Genomic DNA, 18,234 nt, shown 5'->3' with positions numbered 1-18,234 from the left:
TGCTCCACACGAGCCTCCTCCCACCCCTCTTCATCTAACCCTATCAGCATATCCTTCTTTTCCTTTCTCCCTCATGTGTTTATCTAGCTTCTCCTTAAATGTATCCATGCTATTCACCTCAACCACTCCTTGTGGAAGTGAGTTCCACATTCTTACCACTCTGGGTAAAGAAGTTACTCCAGAATTCCCTATTGGATCTATTAGTGACTATCTTATATTTATGGTCCCTAGTTTTGGTCTCCCCCACTAGTGGAAACATCTTCTCTATGTCCACCCTATCAAACCCTAATATTATCTTAAATACCTTTATCAGGTCACCCCTCAGCCTTCCGTTTTCGAGAGAAAAGAGCCTCAGTCTGTTCAATCTTTCCTGATGGGTATAACCTCTCAGTTCTTGTATCATCCTAGTAAATTTTTTTGCACCTTCTCGAGGGCTTCTATATCCTTTTTATATTATGGAGACCAGAACTGTGCACAGTATACTAAGTTTGGTCTAACCAAGGTTCGATACAAGTTTAACATAACTTCTCTGCTTTTCAATTATATCTAGAAATGGACCCCAGTGCTTTGTTTGCTTTTTATGGCCTTATTAACCAGTGTCACTACTTTTAGTGATTTGCGTATCTGTACCCCTAGATCCCTTTGCTCCTCTACTCCATTTAGACCCCTATTATCCAAGCCTTCTTATTCTTCCTACCAAAATGTACCACCTCACACTTATCTATATTGAAATTCATTTGCTAATTACATGCCCATTCTGCAAGTTTATCAATGTCTTCTTGTATTTTGTCGCAGTCTTCCTCAGTCTTAACTATACCCCCTAATTTGGTGTCATCTGCAAATTTTGATATAGTACTTCTGATTTCAGAGTCCAAATCATTTATGTAAATGGTGAACAACAGTGGTCCCAGCACCGATCCTTGTGGAACACCACGTCCCATCTTTTGCCAGTCTGAGTAACTACCTTTAACCTCCACTCTCAGTTTTGTAGTCAGCTTGCTACCCATTCTGCTACTTATCTGCACATGTTCTGACCTTAGTCATGAGTTTAGAAGGTGGTACCTTATCGAAGGCTTTTTGAAAATCCAAATATATTACATCTACTACATTACCCTTGTCTACTCTTTCTGTTACTTCTTCAAGGAATTCAATAAGGTTGGTCAAGCAATCTGTGCTAATTACTCTTTATTATATTTTCGGATTCTATATGCTTTTCTTTTACATCTTTGACTAAAAATTCCATTATCTTTCCTTTCTCCGACGTTAAGCTGACTGGTCTATAGATCCATGGACTTGTTCTCTCTCTCTTTTTAAATATAGGAATCACATTAGCTGTCTGCCAGTCCTCTGGCACTATTCCCTTTTCAAGAGAACAAACAAATATAAAGTTTATGTTGTTAATCTTCCTCCTTTTACTATCTGTGACTACCTCATAATCTGATATTTCAAACTCACTATATTATTTTTGGCCATTTGTCTTTGGTAACTCTATACCTACTATTCTGGTCTCCTTTCTCAGGGGGTAACAACTTAAACATGCAGTGATGATCCAGGAAGCTGGTGGGTCCAAAGTGTTGATGGTTGCCTATCATTATTTTCCAGAGCACAACTGACTAGCACTGCTCCATTCTAAACTATGAAGCTGAAGTGAAGTATAGATCTCCCTCCCCCAACTCAGAAAGCTGTGAGCTGAGGAGTTTGTGAGTACTCTTCTTCAAACATTTGCCATTAACCCCCCACTTCTACAGTCTTCCTTGCTGATGCCAAATCTTCTACTTTTGTTTTGTCAGCAAATTTCAAGATTGTTTCCCCTATACCCAAGTCCAAATTATCCATATATACTGAGAACAAAAGTGAACCAAACACTGATTTCTGGTGTACATCACTTCCAACGATTCCAATCCTGAAGTCTTATAACTGCAGAGTACATCATTATCTATGTCTTCTTCCTGAAAAAAGAAAGACAAATTTTAAACAAAAACAAAGTATTAAGATACTTTACCGTGGGCAGATGTATTGTTAACTTCTTTTGGGTTATGGATTTTTAGGATTGCTCTGCAGAACAGACTACAAAGCACACAAACAGGAAGTTTTCTTTTAGGTTTTAAGCTCTGTAGCTTGATTCAATTTATTAATTTGCATTTAACATACAACATATCAATTAATTGATAACATCCCAAATTAAATTTTCCCTGGCACTCCTGGTTATTAAGAATTACTGGGAATGTATAAGTCATCATCATTGTCATCTCCATCGCCACAGGTCATATTGATGCTGTGAAACGCAACCATCTATAGACCACAGCCGTCTGCGGTAAAATTTACTGATCGGAATTTGAGACGCCAAATTACTATTTCTAGAGATGGTAGAGTATGCTGATTTTACTGGGCTTGTTCAGAAGTTCTTGGATCTTGAAAGGGAGTCTTCAGCCAAATCTTCATGCCATTATCATTACATATGTGGACCAATGGTGCAATACTGAAGAGATAACTTACCAATTGGCTCCTATATTCTCATTCCTGTTGATAATATTGACCAGGCCAGAACTCATTGTGATAACAGAATCCTGAGAACTTGGCTACTCTACCAGTAACATTGCACTTAACATTACACACCATGAGCCAACTGCAGAGTCAGTGAGCAAAAACGTTGTTACACTGAATGAGTTTGTTCTCTCAAGATGCTCTGAGGCACATATGTATGAAGTCTATCACATGCAAAACATTAGAAAACTCAGCAATAGAATATTATTCCTGTTTTTATGTTTTTGTTGCAACTGTAATCTTGGGATAGCATGTAGTGAAACTGCTTTGTCTAACTTAAGATGTAGAAAATCGGTATAATCTAAAAACAGGCTATATTTACAATAGAAAATATCGCTATATTTGTATATTCTGCCAGTTCTGTGAAATATTTTTTATCATACTCATTATTTTCAGTAGTAGGATACAGCTGGTATAGTGAACCTACTATATTGCTTTGCAAACTGCCTGGCAGGACCAGCTTTTAAAAAAGCAGCTGGTAAACAGCAAATCTGGCTGAAACAACAATGGAGACTGCAGTGTTACCAGCTAGAAGATTAGCTCTTTGATTCCATGCTATGTGGCGAACGTATTTTTGTTTGATTAAAATCTAACCTGGTAGCCATTGTATAGCTTGCACAAAAATAAACATTTTTCAGGACAGAAGAAAAAGGCCCACCATCACCTTCTCAGGGCAACTAGGGATGGGTAATAAATGTCAGCCTTGCCAGCAATGCCTACATCTCGAGAATGAATATTAAAAAGGGCGTTAGAACCCGAACCCAGTGTTTGATGGCTGGTGCAGTTGAGCTGCTGCTGCAAAAGGTGGGTGTGAGGAAAGTTGGCCTATTTGGCACCCTAGGTCACTGTCACCAGAGCATAGCAGTACAGCATGTTTGGCAGGAGATGGCTAGGGTTTGGCCAGGACCTGAGAGAATCGGAAGAAGGTGGCACCTTTTAAGGAAACCATCAAGGTAAGACTATCCCACAGTACCATTTAGATTGCATATCGCAAAGTATTGCCTTTCAACCTGTTCCACATTTACACATGGTCTATGCCAAGCTCTCAGCTTTTATTGCTTATCATGAATACCCATACTCCAGCAGAGCACACATTCAAATGGCAACTTACATCAAACAGCACACTCACATCCTCAAACAGCTTCACATCCAAAATTATTGTAACACAACCTTCATGCACAATGCATGGTATTTGCTGAGATAGAGGATAAGCTATACGATGGCCATCATTACCTTTCTACTTTGGTAAATGCAGTAGTGTGGTAATTTTGGCTAGCTGTTGTTGTTAGTAAGTGGAAAAGGAGATAAAAATCCTGACCACATTGAGCTATGCATCAATTATCTGTTTGATACCTCCACCCTTGATGCCCTTGTTCGCTGTAAATCTTTACTCTCTTGCATTCTGGTCATTGCCCATGATATGGCCCCCATTTTACTCCCTGAAGTCCAAGGGGTGCAGGTTTGAATGTATCTGGTGCACAACTCGTTTGTCTATCCATTATCTGATCTGGCTAGACCACAGCAAGCACTATTGAGCCTCAATCTTCTCTGCCAAAACTGTACACTACTACAGGATCATCCTGGAATTTATGTCAGGAAGTAGGGTAGTGCATGCAATAACCTTGGAGTCACTTAGGAGACAATTGGATGCTGTGATGGGAGGGAGGTGGAGGGATTCTATCTTTTTCTAGCTGGATGAGCTAAAATGGTCTTATTTTGTAGTAACGCTTGAAAAATCATAAGAATCTTACAAACAAATGCCTTCTTGCTTATGGAAAATAAACATCAAATATATTTCCCACAACTCCCAGAATAGTCTGCAAATGTTCAAGCTGCAAATAAGATGAAAATGCCCACAGCGTACAGCCACAGACAAAGTAGAAGTCTCAAATGCTTTTGTGGAATCGCAAACATATTTATCTCCATACTGACTTGCTAAGATTGCACACATTCTTTGAATGTTACAACTCTCTGTAGCTGTCCATTCACTTCTTTGGAGGTGCCATCCTGGGTTCCTATCTGTATCCCAGTGCATAGAATCATAGAAGTTTACAACATGGAAACAGGCCCTTCGGCCCAACATGTCCATGTCGCCCAGTTTATAACACTGAGCTAGTCCCAATTGCCTGCACTTGGCCCATATCCCTCTATACCCATCTTACCCATGTAACTGTCCAAATGCTTTTTAAAAGACAAAATTGTACCCGCCTCTACTACTGCCTCTGGCAGCTTGTTCCAGACACTCACCACCCTTTGAGTGAAAAAATTGCCCCTCTGGACCCTTTTGTATCTCTCCCCTCTCACCTTAAATCTATGCCCCCTCGTTATAGACTCCCCTACCTTTGGGAAAAGATTTTGACTATCTACCTTATCTATGCCCCTCATTATTTTATAGACTTCTATAAGATCACCCCTAAACCTCCTACTCTCCATGGAAAAAAGTCTCAGTCTATCCAACCTCTCCCTATATGTCAAACCATCAAGTCCCGGTAGCATCCTAGTAAATCTTTTCTGCACTCTTTCTAGTTTATGTTGCTCCATTTACCATAAATGTTTCTGTAACTGTATTTGGTAATAGTCATTCTTGCTAAATCAGATATTCATGGTAATGTTAAATATGAGGAACCTCCCAGACAACCATACAGTGAACATATGCAATGAACATATGCAGCAGTTGGAGTAAAGATGTCAAATAATGTAAATTTACAATTGAACAGGTCAATTTTATAGAATAATTTAATTTCCTCTAAAACTTTGGCTGCCTTGCAATTTAAGTGTTCTTTTTTCTTCCTTAATTGCAAGCCTTAGGGTATGTAAGAACAGAAGTGTTACTTTCATTCTAACAATTTGGTTTAGAATTCATACTCTTGAATTAAACATAACACGATTTCACGAGGGACTATGAAAATCTGTAACAGTTATGAATGCCTCATGTAGAAAATTATTAGGATATTCATTTATTAAAATCAGCCTTGTGATGGACTAAAATGAAACTATTAATAAAATATTTAGTTTTGCTTCTAAAATGGATGAAATAATGCTGTTTGTGCTGTGTTTCCTATTCACCCACTGAAGGTCTGGAATATAAATTACTTTGCAAAATATGTGATCAATGATTAATGTTGAGCTTTTTTTCATTATAAATAATGATCTCTATTGCTACCAAACTACAGCATACTAAACTGGACTTTATCCTGTGTGTAATAATAACCTAATTCTTAGAAGACCACATACCTGGTTAAATACAGAAAACAATAATTATATTAAAGTCTAGAGCATGAATGACTTATTTGGCTCAATTAATCAGTGATTATTATATCAGTTCTTTTATTCCTCCCTCTGTTCAAAATACAAAATGAGGAGGGGATGTCATGTTTCACAGTTGATCCACAGATTTACTCTGGAGCCTCTCAAAACGGAAAGGCTGTCAGAAAAATAGAAACTTATTTTTAACATTTTAAATATTATTACATCAGTCTCTATTACTGGCTGTCCAAGCTTTTGCCTGTGTGGGCTGCATAGCTGCATATCATGGAGGATGTTTCCGTTTATTTGCATATATTTCGTGTTGCTAATACTCAAAAGATCTAAGTGGTCGGATTTGGGATTTATTCACCAATGGGGCAACGCACTAGAACAGCTCTTTCCAAATGTCCAAGCCCACAAAATTCAAACAGGACAATCCAGAAAATGCAAAGTATAAATGTAAATAGGACTACGTTTCTTGTGCTGTGAGTGTCAGCTTGAGAAGGTTTGAGGGCTGCATATTGCCTGAGGGCCACAGCTATTACACCCGCTGCCCTAAAAAATACCTCTGAACTAAGACACATGGTGTAAAATTTGTGCCTCAGCACATGGTGTAATCAGTTTGCGGAAGCTTCAGTACATTTTGTTGCTGGTATGAAGTGTGTACAGCAATCGCTGTAGCTTAAGAACAGAAGAACATATAAAAATAGGAGCAAGAGTAGGCCATACGGCCACTCAAACCTACTCCGCGATTCAATAAGATCATGGCTGATCTTCGACCTCAACTCTATTTTCCCGCCCGATCCCCATATCCCTTGATTCCCTTAGAATCCAAAAATCTATCGATATCAGTCTTGAGTATACTCAACGACTGAGCATCCACAGCCCTCTGGGGTAGAGAATTGTAAAGATTCATAACCCTTTGAGTGAAGAAATTTCTCCTCATCTCAGTCCTAAATGTCCAACCCCTAATCCTGAAACTATGCCCCCTAGTTCCAGACTCTCCAGCCAGGGGAAACAACCTCTCAGCTTCTACCTTGTCAAGCCCCCTCAAAATCTTATATGTTTAAATGAGATCACCTCTCATTCTTCTAAACTACACAGAGTATAGGCCCATTCTATTCAATCTCTCCTCGTAGGACAACCCTCGCATCCCAAGAATCAATCTAGTGAACCTTCATTGCACCCCCTCTAAGTCAGGTATATCCTTCCTTAGGTAAGGAGATCAAAACTGTACACAGTACTCCTGTTGTGGTCTCAACAAGCCCTGTAAAATTGCAGCAAGACTTCCTTATTCTTGTACTCCAACCCCCTTGCAATAAAGGCCAACATACCATTTGCCTCCCTAATTGCTTGCTGTACCTGCATGTTAATTTTTTATGTTTCGTGTACAAGGACACCCAAATCCTTCTGAACAACAACATTTAATAGTTTCTCACCATTTAAAAAATATTCCGTTTTTTTTATTTTTCCCACCAAAGTGAATAACCTCACAATTCCCTACATTATGCTCCATCTGCTACCTTCTTGCCCACTCACTTAACCTGTTTATACTCCTTTGTAGACTCTTTGGCCTAAATTTTAACACTGAGCCGGGAAGAGGGGGGAAATACCTGACGGGAAACCGAGAGGTACGAGTTTTCCCGGACATCCTTACGATTTTGACGTAAGGACGACTTATTTTTTTTTTGTCGGTTTCCCACCCGACAGGCCGGCCTGATTGACAGGCTGGCCATCAGTTGGATGCGAGAAGAGGATGCGAGCAGGTAAGTCTTAGATGCAGGGTGGGGGGGTCAGTCATTGGAGAGGGGGAGTCGGGGTCAGAGGTCATTGGGAGGTTGGGGTCAGGAGTCATCGGGGGGGTCGGGGGTCATCGGGGGTCAGGAGTCATCAGGTGGAGGGGTCTGGTGTCACCAGGAGGGGGGTTGGAAGTCATCGGGGGGGGGGGGTGTCCTGGGTCCTCGGTGGGGGGGGGGGGGGTGGTCAGGGCTGGGAGTCATCGAGGGTTCAGGTGTCGGGGGGTGCCGGAGATCGTTGGGGGGGAGGGGGTCACTGCAGGTCAGCTTGTTGGGCCTGGGGGGAAGCACTCCCACTCCTCAGGGTGCACAAGCTGTGCTATAAAGGCACTTACCTGCTGTTTCGGGCCTTCTCGCCTCCTCTCATGTAGCGTGAAGGAGAAGGGAATCCTGGCCCCCAGGGGTTAAAATTAAAAAAACTGTAAAAATGCAGGTTCGCAGTCTCTTGAAAGTTTTCAGTGACTGACCCGCCTCCTAAGAGCTGGTTCGTTGCCCCCCCACCTCGTTCCAACTCGGTTAAAAACGGAAGTGGGGTAGTTGGAGGCGAGTTGGGGTCGGGTTTTCGATTTTTAAAATTTTTACTGCCTCCTGGCCCCTAACCCCCCATTCTGGGTTAAAATTTAGGCCTTTGTGTCCTCCTCACAGCTTACTTTCCCACCTAGCTTTGTATCTGCAGCAAACTTGGATACAATTCACTCGATCCCTTAGTCTAAGTCATTAATATAGATTATAAATAGCTGAGGCCCAAGCACTGATCCTTGTGGCACCCCACCAGTTATAGCCTGCCAACCTGAAAATGACCCGTTTATTTCTACTCTCTATCTTCTGTCTGTTAACCAATTCTCAATCAATGCTAATATATTACCCCCAATCCCATGAGCCCTTATCTAATTTTAATGTGCATCTTATCGAATGCCTTTTGAAAATCCAAATATCCTACATCCACTGGTTCCCCTTTATCTACCCTGCCAATTACATCCTCAAAAAACTCTAATAGATTTGTCAAACACGATTTCCTTTTCATAAAACCATGTTGATTTCTGCCTAATCATATTATAATTTTCTATGTGCCCCGTTACCATGTGCTTAATATTGGATTCCAGCATATCTTAGATATTTTCATCTGACATTTCCCCCTCATTTCCCTATGTCATTCGCCATCTTTAGTCAAATGGCTTGTGGACAACCATCTTATAGACTGTTGCCTGTTCAGTTGTCTCAGGAAAATGGCCTAGGTAACTTGTCTTTGATTTTACTTCCCCCACTGTGGGGGTTGCATCTAATATCTTGCATCTAATATCTGCTTGGTACCTCACCTGACAACCTAGTGAGAATTGAAAACTCACTGTGAAAGGGATCGCACGTGTACTCCAGAATCCTACCGCTTTCAGTTAGTGTGCTGAAACATTGCATCATACAGTAACTAGTAAGAATGGACTTAGATTTGTATCTGATCCTCTGACCCTAGCCAACTATTAACTGCTGAAATGTCAAGGGAAGATGAAGCATTTCGTCTGAGTGATGAAATGAGTTAGGAAGTCAACTTGTATCATTCATAACCATGTAAGAAGCCCAGGAAATTGTGCAGGGGTGGAGCGGGTGAGCCTTCCTCCAACCCCTCCCACGTCTAAGGGGCTTGTCTGGAGAGTTCTCAGGCTATCCCAGAAATGCTGCCTAGTATGCCCTCATATGACCTCAACAGAACACTTGCCAGCTGTGTATAGGCATGAGTTGTGTTGAGCTCCATGGAAAGGCCCTAAATATTTTGCAGACAAAGGTAATCTATCTGAGCAGAGATTGAGCAGAGATCAATTGTATTTCCTAAATGGCACTGAACTCTCGTAGGATCATTTTTAACAATGTTGAGTTGTTTCTCTGCAGCCGCTCCCAGGCTTTCAATCAGCAACTGGAGTAGCATGGTACCCACCCCGATTTCCTTGCCATTCGGGTTGGAATCAGCATCTTGCTTCATGGGCTGCCAAGAGGTCCTCTCCACCACACTTTCACCAAAGTAGCAGGACTCCTGGAATTTCGGGGCCATAGCAATTTGTTGCATCTAAAATGGCAGGGCCATTTGCTCAATTTTATTAAAAACCCTATTTGGCATCTAGGAACGGCCTATTTTTGCTAATGTTTCAATGTCTTCTAGTAGTAGCAGATAATCTATCAGTTTTCATTAATTTTCTTTTTTAAAACAAATGTCTAATATTAAACAGAAGATTTTAATCTAGTCTTATTGGCCATAGTGTTCTTTCAGTCAGTGCCGTAGGCAACAAATTTAGAATTATGCACAATCCTTCTAAATGTCATATCTGGCCTCTCCCCATGGCAATTGGTTATATTCTCCTAGAAGGGGTCTGGGAGCAGAATCCCCAGGGAATATTTGAACTCTAACTTTAAAAAATGGTTTAAGTTTAAGCATTTTAAAAGTTTACAATTGATAGATCATTAATCTTAAGAAAAAGGAAAAACAAAGTAATATTTTGTGTTTTCAACATACCGACCAGTGCATTACTTCCCCAAAGGTGACCTCGCGAATGATTCTCCCACCTCAATCCCAACCCCCAAATGCACAAAGACACTCTTTTGTCACCCAACTTTCCCAGTTCATTTTGGAATAATTCTCCCTCTCTCCCCTCAATTCAACTGAAGTGATACATTTTGGTAGGAAGAACAAGGAGAGGCAATATAAACTAAATGGTACAATTCTAAAGGGGGTGCAGGAACAGAGAGACCTGGGGCTATGTGTGCACAGGTTGTTGAAGGTGGCAGGGCAGATTGAGAAAGCGGTTAAAAAAAGCATACGGGAACCTGGGCTTTATAAATAGAGGCATAGGGGCCGATTTTAGCACCTGCTCTCGGGTGCGTTCTCGGCGGGGGGGCCTCGAAAATCCCGAAATGGAGGAGCGGGACCGGATCGCGCCTCGATCCCGCCCACTTCCGGGTTCCGTGCTGACGTGCGGGGGTGCGTGCGCAGCCCCCGCTGGTGGGCATCCCGCAGGCAATTAAAGCCAGCGGGATGCCACTTGAGTGCATTTACTTTGCTTGTTCAGGTCATTAACTGACCTGATTAAGAGACTGTGTGTGATTTTGGATAAACATGGGACTGTTTCACACACTGGGGGAAACAGTCCCAGTTGAAATGGACGTGTTGCAGCCGTCAGCCTGTGGCAGCTGCAAAGGTCCATTTGACAGGTGGCGGGGGGGAGACCCTCAGCCATTGCAGGAGGCCGCTCTGTCACTTGGGACAAAGTTTGGCCTCCACCACCCTCCTCCTGATGGTCGAAGTCACCAACCTGCACACTTACCCCGGGGTCCAGAGACATGTACCTACCTTGCGGACCCCCTCAGATGTACATATTGCGGATGGGGGCCGCCGTAGCTGCTGTCATGACCTCCTCGGAGGACGAACAGCATCACCAGCCTCGCCATCCACGCCGTCCACCTCTGACACGTGAAGCTCCACAACAGAGTGCTGTGACACATCCACCTGTACAGCAGGAGGGAGGGCTACCGCAGAGAGAGATGCGTCGCAGAGGGCACTACCCTCGCCACACGTTCCACAGACCGAGGCTCAGCCTCCTGGACCTCTCTGAGCAGCAGTGCACACGGAGGCTCAGAGTCAGTCGACATGTAGCCGTGGACATCTGCAGCCTCTTTCATGCCGAGCTGCTCCTGGCTGGCCCGTGCACCATCTTCCTACCTGTCGCTGCCAAAGTCACCACTGCCCTCCCGAACTTCTCCTCCGCAGCCTTCCAGGCTGCAACCGCGGACATCCCCGATGTCTCTCAGTCGTCTGCGCAGAGCCCTGCAAATACACCTACACCCACTCTGCAGTGACACACTGGGTGGCATCAGTGGTGGGTCCTCATAGGGATACCCAGGAGTGGGCATTATTCCACAAACCGGACAGGATTCGCGAAGACATGGCAGTATTGGTGCCAATATAACGTGTGATGTGAGTTGTTCTTTAAGTCAATAGATGTAAGAACCATGACAAACCCTCAAACACCCTTGTGCATCCCCTTCATGCTCACGACACGTTTGTCTTACGCTGCCTACTGCACATATGTGATGCATGCCCTGTGGCTGCAGCACAGGTGGTGGCAGGTTGAGTGAGGCTGGCCGTGAGAGAGATGCACGAGAGGGTGAGTATGGGATAGAGCCATGAGATTGTATGAGAATTGGGTTGCGTGGTAGTGGCGGGGTGAGTACTGGCGAGGTGAGTAGGTGCAGGTAAGATGAGGATGAGGTTTGAGTGGGTATGAGGGGTGATGTGACAGAGTAGTGTTGGCAGTGCTGAAGGAGATGTGGGGTGGGGGCAGTGTTGTGGCAGACGGAGTGTAGGGGAATGAGTAAGTGTTCTCACTGTGGCTGACCTACTGAGGTCATTGGAGCGCCTCCTGCCCTGTATGCAGGTGGGCGATATGTTGGTGGCGCAGGTGACCTCCTCTGGCACCTCGAGCCAGGCCTTCTTGGTGGCAGAGGCAGGCCGCTTCCTCCCGCCCGCCGGGTGGAAGATCTCTGTCCTCCCCCTCCTCCTCACCCCATCTAATGATACCTGGGGTGAGGCATCATTAAACTGGGAGCAGCCTTCCCCCTGGGCTGCTCCATGCTGTAATTTTTGCTGTTTGTGGCAGCATCTGTCAGTGGAGGACTGCCCCTTTAAATAGAGCGCCTCCAGCTGACAGATCTTACTGCGCATGCGCAGCCCGCCCGACGCGCAGATCAGCATCAGGGAACCCGGAGGAGCAGGTAAGTGGATCCAATTAGTGTGTTGCCTGCTATGATCGCGCGGACCACCCACTAATTTCACCGCGCCCGCTGGCCCACTCGTCCAGAACCCGCACCCCTGGTAAAATCGGGCCCATAGAGTATAAAAGCAAAGGGGTTATGACGAACCTTTATAAAACACTGGTTCGGTCACAACTGGAGTATTGTATCCAATTCTGGGCACTGCACTTCAAGAAGGATGTGAAGGCCTTAGAGAGGGTGCAGAATGGTTCCAGGGATGAGGGACTTCAGTTACTTGGAGAGACTGGGAAAGTTGGAGTTGTTCTCCTTAGAGCAGAGAAGGTTGAGAGGAGATTTGATAAGAGGTGTTGAAAATCATGAGGTCTAGACAGAGTAGATAGAGAGAAATTGTTCCCATTGGCAGAAGGGTCAAGAACCAGAGGACACAGATTTAAGGTGATTGGCAAAAGAACCAAAGGCGACATGAGGAATAACTTTTTTTACACAGCAAGTGGTTATGATCTGGAATGCACTGCCTAAAAGGGTGGTGGAGGCAGATTCAATCGTGACTTTCAAAAGCGAATTGGATAAGTACTTGAAATAAAAATATGCTACGTGGAAAGGGCGGGGGAGTGGGACTAGCTGGATTACTCTTGCAGAGGGCCGGCACAGACTCAATGGGCCAAATGGCCTCCTTCTGTGCTGCGAACATTCCATGATTCTATGATTCTATTCTGACCTGATTCTATGATTCTATTCTAACCTGACACTTCTTCCCTTTCCCCTGTTCAAATTGTTACTCTGCACCCCCTTGGTTCAAGCTGGGACTCTATGTCCACCGTTGGGGCCAAAATGTATATATTTGTTTGCCAAATGCAGTTTTAATTTAAAACTACACTGATTGATGTATGTAATTTATGCTGATTAGAAAACGAAAGCATCACAAACATTTCTTCTTGTCTCTAACCAGAGGAGGCTTTCTTGGATACAGATAAAGGAGAATGCCCAGTAATTAGTAGTAATGTGACCACAGGCACACATGTACAGAAATTAATGTTCTTCATTAAAGCTGGGGCTCTCTACAGCAAGAGTAAGCATTTTTTAAAATTAAATTGATGCAAGCAGTGCAAGTAACCCATAAACTGGCATCTAGAATTCATGTCAGACATTCAGCCCCTTTCTCCTTGCTTTCCTGTCATACAATCGGCAATTGAAAATCTGACCATTTTCCAACAACTTGATTTCACAAATGGTAAAACAGCATCTGTTTTCCTGCAGCTTCACATATGGCTATCATTGTTGCTTAGATGAGCTGAAGCAGGTAGCCCATGAAAAAGTGCCCCACTGCAGCGTTGCCTCCTCTTGGGACTGACATGGCCTGGTCTGTACTGAGAACTGCTGGGTCCCTAGGCAGATGAAGCCTCATATTTAATTAGTACATGCAGGACGTCTGCATATACAGCAAATTACAGACAAAATGATCTTTTTCACCTTTTTGTTCAGTGCTGTTTGGTTTTGCTTTGAAATATACATGCCATACACTGCACATGAATTGTTACAATCATTTTAAAATAAATATTTGCATGAGGCACAATAGTTGTAACAATCCTGTTCAAGTGGGATTATGACATGAAACAAGTACTGACATATTTATTTTCAATCTTTAGCTTGCGTGAACCTCTCCTCAGAGCAGATGAAAAGTGAACAAGTTTGGTATTTAAACTGAATTTTAAAAAAATTATTAGATTAATAATACTGTAATAGGTACCCTTAGGAGAAATACAGATGATTCTTGTGTAGCATGCATATAAACAAACTTTTAGCTGGCTATTTGCACTCAGTATGGGGTAGCTAACAGAAACAGCACTTGAATTCACAATCAGCAGTTGGATACTTGACTGAATTTCACTTGCTATAAAACAAACTGAATTCAAGCTTAGAGAGGCCCAGTAGTACATATATATATGCTTCGTACTGTTCTGGTCATGGCTTTGAGACTTGGCACAGACTGACCAGCAAATATTAAGGAAGCCTCTTAATAGAAACACACCCATGGCGAGTGAAATGTTCTGATGCAATTGCTGTTATTAAGCAATGTGTGAGTGTTAACAGTGCCTGAGCAAATGTTTTCCTCAAATGAGGGTTTCCATTAACAGAATACTCATTAACTGGTTTGTAGTGTACACATAATGAACTTCAGGCAGTTTATTTTGCTCATAACGTTCATAATTGTGCTTTAAATGAATGTTTCTTCCTCCCTTTTGCTTAAACACACTAACCAGAACAGGCAGGTTTACTCAGAGAGTGTTCTTATAACTAAGATGTGCCACAACTAAAACACAATTGAACAGCCAATCAGAAAAGAACTTACAATAACGCCACTGAATTACCTGATAACTCCCCTAATAAAACATAAGCACTATAGATAACAGCCACAGTGAGAACACGTAGTCTTTCCCCTACACTCCGTCTGCCACAACACTGCCCCCACCCCACATCTCCTTCGGCACCGCCAACACTACTCTGTCACATCACCCCTCATACCCACTCAAACCCCATCCTCATCTTACCTGCACCTACTCACCTCGCCAGTACTCACCCGCCACTAACACGCAACCCAATCCTCATACAATCTCATGGCTCTATCCCATACTCACCCTCTCGTGCATCTCCCTCACGGCCAGCCTCACTCAACCTGCCACCACCTGTGCTGCAGCCACAGGGCATGCATCGCATATGTGCGGTAGGCAGCGTACGGCAAACGTGTCGTGAGCATGAAGGGGATGCACAAGGGTGTTTGAGGGTTTGCCATGGGTGTTACCTATATTGAATTTCAGAGCAACAAACATCACACATTATATTGGCACCACCACTGCCATGTCTCCGCGAATCCTGTCTGTTGTGTCCAATAATGCCCGCTCCTGGGTATCACTATGAGGACCCACCACTGATGCCACCCATTGTGTCACTGCAGAGTGGGTGCAGGTGTATTTGCAGGGCTCTTCCGCGCAGACGACTGAGAGACATCGGCGGTGTACCCGGCTGCACCCTGGAAGGATGCGGAGGAGAAGGTGTGGAGGGCAGTGGTGACTTTGGCAGCGACAGGTAAGCAGATGGTGCTGGGGCCAGCCAGGAGCAGCTCGGCATGAAAGAGGCTGCAGATGTCCACGACTACATGTCGAGTGAATCTGCGCCTCCGTGTGCACTGCTGCTCAGAGAGGTCCGGGGAGCTGCGCCTCGATCTGTGGACCCTGTGGCGAGGGTAGTGCCCTCTGCGACGCGTCTCTCTCTGCGGTAGCCCTCCCTCCTGCTGTACAGGTGGATGTGTCACAGCACTCTGTTGTGGAGCTCCACGTGTCAGCGGTGGACGGCGTGGATGGCGAGGCTGGTGATGCTGTTCGCCCTCCGAGGGGGTCATGACTGCAGCTACGGCGGCCCCCATCCGCAATATGTACATCTGAGGGGGTCCGCAAGGTAGGCACATGTCTCCGGACCCCGGGGTGAGTGTGCAGGTTGGTGACTTTGACCGTCTGGAGGGGGGTGGTGGAGGCCAAACTTTGTCCCAAGTGACAGAGCGGCCTCCTGCAATGGGTGAGGGTCTCCCCCCCCAACCTGTCAAATGGACCTTTGCAGCTGCCACAGGCTGACAGCTGCAACACGTCCAGTTCAACTAGGACTGTTTCCCCCAGTGTGTGAAACAGTCCCATGTTTCCCCAAAATCACACACAGTCCCTTAATCAGGTCAGTTAATGACCTGAACAAGCGAAATAAATAACCTCAAGTGGCATCTCGCTGGCTTTAATTGCCTGCGGGATTCCCACCAGCGGGGGCTACGCACGCACCCCCGCACGTCATCGGGGAACCCGGAAGTGGGCGGGATCGTGGCGGGTTCCCGTCACGTGACTGGATATCGGGATTTTCGGGGCCCCCCCGCTGGAAACCCACAGGAAACCCGACGGTAAAATCGAGCCCACAGTGTCAATTCAGCTGTAGCGTGTGCAAATTGGAGGGCTAATTGAGGGAGTACAGCATAAAAAGACTCATTTTACGAATTGGGCCTTTCAGATTATTGGGGATGAGATGGAGAAATGACAATCCATCACGAAACATGGGGTCTAGCAAGCGTGGGAAACCTGGAAAACAAATGAGTGCGTCGTAATCTGCGATCGCAGCTCAATTGATGGTGAGTGTTTGTGCTTCTGGGTTTCCCACACGATAGGCAGCCAGATTGACAGGCTGGCTGGCCGCCTGTCGGGAGGGAAAGGAGCCGCAAATCGGAGAGGAGGGAGGGTGGGAAGGATCATGGGCGGTGGAAGAAATTGGGGGAGTGGGGTTGGACGATATTGGGTGGGCCTTGGAGAAGATCGGGGGGGGGGAGGGGTCCGCCATCAGGGAGGTGGGGGGGGTCCACCATTGTGGGGGGGGGGGGTCGGCCAATCGTGGGGGTCAGGTGAGCTTGTTGGGGCAGGATGAAGCACTCCTGCTCACCCTGGCCCACAAGCAATGTAATTAAGGAACTTGAATCTGGCCCTTCCTGCCTGCTTTCACCTGACGTGAATCAGAAGCGAAGGGAAACCCGAACAGGTACGGTTAAATTTGTTTTACATTTCTAACAGACAAAAAATTAAGTACCTCAACTATCGCAATGAGGTACATTGGCCCTTTAAGTATCGGCCCGCCGGCTTTATGTGCGACGAGACTTCTGGGATTGTGTTGTGCGCATGCATCCTAAATCGCCTGGGAAAAACCCGGGATATGGTCGCGTTGAAAAATTCAACTATTTTTACTACCCACCCGTCCCCAGCCCACCCGCTCGGGGGGATTAAAATTACTCTCATGAATGTCTTATAAGAAATATTTAGCTGAAGGTTAACAATTATGCAGACACAGTTTTGTTGATGCTTTTATAAATCTTTAACCAACAGCCTGAAAAACATGTTTTGGTTTTATTTTATTATTCATTCATGGGATGTGGGCGTTGCTGGCAAGGTCGGCATTTATTGCCCATCCCTAATTGCCCTTGAGAAGGTGGTGGTGAGTCACTTTCTTGAACAGCTGCAGTCCGTGTGGTGAAGGTTCCCACAGTGCTGTTAGGAAAGGAGTTCCAGGATTTTGATCCAGCGACGATGAAGGAACGGCGATATATTTTCAAGTCGGGACGGTGTGTGACTTGGAGGGGAACGTGCAGGTGGTGTTGTTTCCATGTGCCTGCTGCCCTTGTCCTTCTAGGTGATAGAGGTCCCAGGTTTGGGAGGTGCTGTCGAAGAAGCCTTGGCGAGTTGCTGTACTGCATCCTGTGGATGGTACACACTGCAACCACTGTGTGCCGGTGGTGAAGGGAGTGAATGTTTAGGGTGGTGGATGGGGTGCCAATCAATTGGGTTGCTTTGTCCTGGAAGGTGTCGAGCTTCTTGAGTGTTGCAGCTGCACTCATCCAGGCAAGTGGAGAGTATTCCATCACACTCCTGACTTGTGCCCTGTAGGTGGTGGAAAGGGTTTGGGGAGTCAGGAGGTAAGTCACTTGCCGCAGAATACCCAGCCTCTGACCTGCTCTCGTAGCCACAGTATTTATATGGCTGGTCCAGTTAAGTTTCTGGTCAATGGTGACCCCCAGGATGTTGATAGTGGGGGATTTGGTGATGGTAATGCCATTGAATGTTAAGGGGAGGTGGTTAGACTCTCTCTTGTTGGAGACGGTGCCTGGCACTTGTCTGGCATGAATGTTACTTGCCCACTTATCAGCCGAAGCCTGGATGTTGTCCAGGTCTTGCTGCATGTAGGCACGGACTGCTTCATTATCTGAGGGGTTGCAAATGGAACTGAACACTGTGCAATCATCAGCGAACATCCCCACTTCTGACCTTATGATGGAGGGAAGGTCATTGATGAAGCAGCTGAAGATGGTTGGGCCAAG

This window comes from Heptranchias perlo, chromosome 3 (genome assembly GCF_035084215.1).
Source record: "Heptranchias perlo isolate sHepPer1 chromosome 3, sHepPer1.hap1, whole genome shotgun sequence".
Classification (NCBI taxonomy): Eukaryota; Metazoa; Chordata; class Chondrichthyes; order Hexanchiformes; family Hexanchidae; genus Heptranchias; species Heptranchias perlo.
This window is presented reverse-complemented; position numbering follows the sequence as displayed.